General features: G+C 43.5%; 1 protein-coding gene across 2 annotated transcripts in view; it reads right to left on the bottom strand.

The window, feature by feature from the left end:
* gpr19 (G protein-coupled receptor 19) overlaps positions 1-4,183 on the bottom strand; it is a 61,338-nt gene that overhangs the window by 20,529 nt on the left and 36,626 nt on the right. Inside the window, exon 2 of one of the 2 annotated variants that reach the window (XM_043709466.1) lies at positions 67-162. The exons of the other annotated variant lie outside the window; for it this stretch is intronic. The gene's annotated coding sequence lies outside the window, so the exon portion shown is untranslated. The remainder of the gene's footprint in view (positions 1-66; positions 163-4,183) is intronic. 2 annotated transcript variants of the gene reach the window in all.

Here is a 4,183-nt window from a genome sequence, read left to right as displayed (position 1 = left end):
GCACAGGAATTAGGAATAAGAGATGGCATTTTTACAGGAGGTAGTATTATGAAGATGTGGGTGTACCTTTAAGAGAATTAAAAGCAGCAGAACTACTGGAGACATCACCAAGTATTCTCAAAAAAGGCAGCACTGGGTTGAACAACTCGAGTAATTCATTGCCTGGAGACAAAAACAAATTCGAATTCAGCCAATCAGTTTAAATTATACCCTGATAAAAATAACAATTCCTAAGCAAGTTTGCATTGAGTATATTGACAATCTTAAAAGCCAATGACACAATCTGATGCTCTGGGGTATAAGGCCAGGGGAAAATGGAACAGTTGAGAAGAGAACTGCCAAGCCTAACATGTACCAGTCTGCTTGAAAAAATCTCTCATAAAAGTACCTTTTTGATCAGTAACCTGTGATGCAAAAATTCCTAACAAGGAGAAAAGAAGACACAGGAAGATCCAAAGACAAGAATCTACAGCTGCCTGGTTTTGAGATAAGAAGTGTTGCTTTATAAATCTTAATTGGGAGTTTTACTCGACTAGTATTATAGAAGGGAAGGTAAAAGATAGGTTAGAGAGGTCAGTGCACTAAACTACCACTGCGCCCCCCCCCCCCCCCCTTGTTTGCAGGTTTAATCCCCTGCATAAAAGGGGCATGTGATAGTTTGGTACACTGACCTCTATACCACTGAAGCCAGGCGCCAACTCGCAGACACCTCCTCCTACTTCCCCTCGACCACAACCTCACCACTCCCACCTTTTCCTCTGCTACATCGATAACTATATCAGTGCTACCTCATGCTCCCACGAGAAGCTTGAACAGTTCATCAACTTCACTAATGCCTTTCACCCCAACCTCAAATTCACCAAGACCATCATGGACACCTCCTTCCCATTCCTGGACCTCTCCATCTCCGGTGACTAACTAACCATGGACATCTAGTACAAACCACTAACTTCCACAGCTACCTGGAACTACACCTCTTCCCACCCTACTTCCTGTAAAAACGCTATCTCTTCTTCCCAACTCCTCCGCCGTATCTGTTCCCAGGATGACCAATTCCACCTTAGAAAATCCCAGATGGCCTCCTGCTTCAAAGATCGCAATTTCCCCTCTCACATGGTCAACAATGCCCTTCAGTGCATCTCCTCCATTTCCCGCACCTCCACCCTTGAATCCCACCTTTCCCAATGCAACAAGGACAGAACTCTCCTGGTCCTCACCTTCCACCCCACCAACCTCTAGATACATCGCATCATCCTCTGCCACTTCCTCCACCTACAAACAGATCCCGTCACCAGGGACATATTTCCATCCCCATCTCTATCAGCGTTCTGGAGAGACCATTCCCTCTGTGACTCCCTCGTCAGATCCACACACTCCCACCCCGTCAGATCCACACCCCCCCCCCCCCCCAGCCCACCCCCCATTTCTGGCAACTTCCCCTGTCACCGCTGGAAATACAAAACCTGTGCCCACACCTCCTCCCTCACCTCTGTTCAAGGCTCCAAAGGATCCTTCCACTTTCGACAGAAATGTGTCTGTACCTCCACCAATGTCATCTACTGCATCCATTGCACCCGACGTGGTCTCCTCAACATCGGGGAGACAGGACGCCAATTTGTGGATCATTTCAGAGAACATCTCTGGGACACCTGTACCAACCAACCCCAGTGTCCCATGGCTGAACACTTCAACTCCCCCTCCCACTCCTTCAAGGACATGCAGGTCCTGGGCCTCCTCCATTGCCAAACCCTAACCACCCGATGCCTGGAGAAAGAATGCCTCATCTTCCACCTTGGGATCCTGCAACCACACAGGATTACTGTGGATTTCACCAGTTTCCTCATTTCCCCTCCCTCCACTTTATCTCAGTCCCAAGCCCCCAACTCAGCACTGCCGTCTTGGCTTGTCCATCGTCTTTCCCATCAACCCGCTCCACCCCTCTCGACCTATCACCTTCTGCCCCATCTTCATTTACCTATCGCATTCCCAGCTACCTTCTGGCCAACCCCACCCCCCTCCCATTATCTCTCAGCCCCTCAGCCCATGAGCCTCATTCCTGTAGAAAGGCTTATATCTGAAACGTCGATTCTCCTGCTCCTCGGATGCTGCATGACCTGCTGTGTCTTTCCAGTCACATCTCTGAACAGGTTGATTCAAAAAATAGGTTAAAATAAAATTAAACCCAGAATTAGACCCAGAATCACTACACTATGGTGTAGTGATAACGAACCGAGAGACTGGAGTTCAAGTCCCACTTGCTCCAGAGTCATCTAATAACATCTCTGAATAGGTTGATTAAAAAATAGGTCAGTAATAATGTAAATAACATAGACTCAGGCATGAGTCCGCAGAATTGTCTGCTGAGCTGAGATTAGCATTTGCACACCATGGGTATTTTGATATTCAACAATAAACAATGTTCCTTTCCACTTGGACTTCCTGAGTTATTACGGAGATCACTGCTTGTACCATTGAGTATAGGAGTTGGAACGTCGTTTTGAGGTTGTACAAGATGTTGATAAGGCCACTTTTGCAGTTCTGGTCACCCTGCTATCTGAAGGATATTATTAAATTGAAAAAGAATCAGAAAAGGTTTATCAGGATGCTGCTGAGACTAGAATGTTTGACTTGCAAGGAGAGGCTGGGAGGTTTTCGCTGGATAGGCTGGGAGGTTTTTCACTTGATCATAGGAGGTTGAGGGGTGACTTTATGGGGATTTATAAAATCATGAGGGGTATAGATAAGGTGAATAGTAAAGGTCTTTTTCCTAGGTTGGGGAATTCAAAACTAGGGGGCATACGTTTAAGGTGGGAAGGGAAAAATTTAAAAGGGGCCTAACAGGTGAGTTTTTCATACAGACGATAGTGCATTTATGGAATGAAGTGCCAGAGGAAGTGGTAAATGCAGGTGGTACAGTTACAACATTTAAAAGGTATTTGGACAGGTACAAGGGTCGGATAGGTTTAGAGGGTTGTGGGCCCAATGCAGGCAAATGGAACTAGCTTGGAAAACCTGATTGGCATGGTCAAATTGGACTGAAAGGTCTGTGTCTGTGCTCTATGACACCATTACGCTATCCAGGAAAAGTAAACAGTAAATAATTGGGGAGACAATTTTTCTTGGACTCACAACTATTCAAACAGACATGTATTTACTTGCAATAGACTGATCAGGTTCACCAAATTGAGCATTCAAAACTCTGTTTTGAACCATATAGGCCTTGTGACAAGCTTCTTAAGTAGCCTCATGGTCTGTTAATTGGTGGTGACTACAGTTCCCACTCCTTTCTCCTGCTCAGCCATTGAAAATAAGTCACTGTCCCTCAGGCATCAGAATTCCAAGGTTACCTCCAGGGTTATGATTTTTAAATTCTGTCTGTAGAAAGAATAATGCCTCACAGCCCCTTTGACTCAGCATTGATAGCTCTCTGGAGAGTTTCCAAAATTCACACTTCTTTGAGAAAACAAATTTCTCCCCATCTCAGTTCTAATTGGTCAATTTACGTAACTCCTAGTTTCAAAATTCCCATCCATGATAAACATCTTCACAATGTCTGCCTTGTTACAACAGTAAGGAGTTTATATGTTTCAGTAAGATTGCAGTTTTGTTTTTTGAATACTCAAAAACATATATTCAATCTACTTAATGCCTCTCTACAGAAAATCCTTTGTCCCACGATTCAGTCTATTGAACCCTTTCTCCTTTCTCTCAAAGATAAGTGTATCTTTCATAACTCTTTCCCTGTGTCACCACTCTTGAGTAAACATATTTTTTCATGCTATATACAACAACTTGCATTATTAGTACTCACAGTCGCATTATCAAACAATATACTTACAAAGGTATACTTGTAGAGATCAATTTCTCTACAAGTATTATCTTTTTTAAATAAATCTTGCTGGAATACACATTTATTTAATTAGTACAGCAGAATGAAAACTGATTGGATTCTATATTTGTAGCATTCTGTACAAATATTTCATTTAGAAGATGCATTAATGTAAAAGTTGCTGAAATAGTTATGTTGACCGTTCAACCTACCGTTGAAACTACCGTTCAACCCCCCATAACTCTTAAAAGAAGTTCTTTAGAGCCAACTCAGTTTAAAGAACTAGACTGTGACATTAAAATTTGGTATGACAGCTGTGAAGTTGGGACAAAGTGACAGGATTGTGGCATGGTG

This window comes from Chiloscyllium plagiosum, chromosome 19, assembly GCF_004010195.1.
Source record: "Chiloscyllium plagiosum isolate BGI_BamShark_2017 chromosome 19, ASM401019v2, whole genome shotgun sequence".
Lineage (NCBI taxonomy): Eukaryota > Metazoa > Chordata > Chondrichthyes > Orectolobiformes > Hemiscylliidae > Chiloscyllium > Chiloscyllium plagiosum.
Note: the sequence above shows the minus strand (reverse complement) of the source record. Positions and strands in the feature narration are given on the sequence as shown.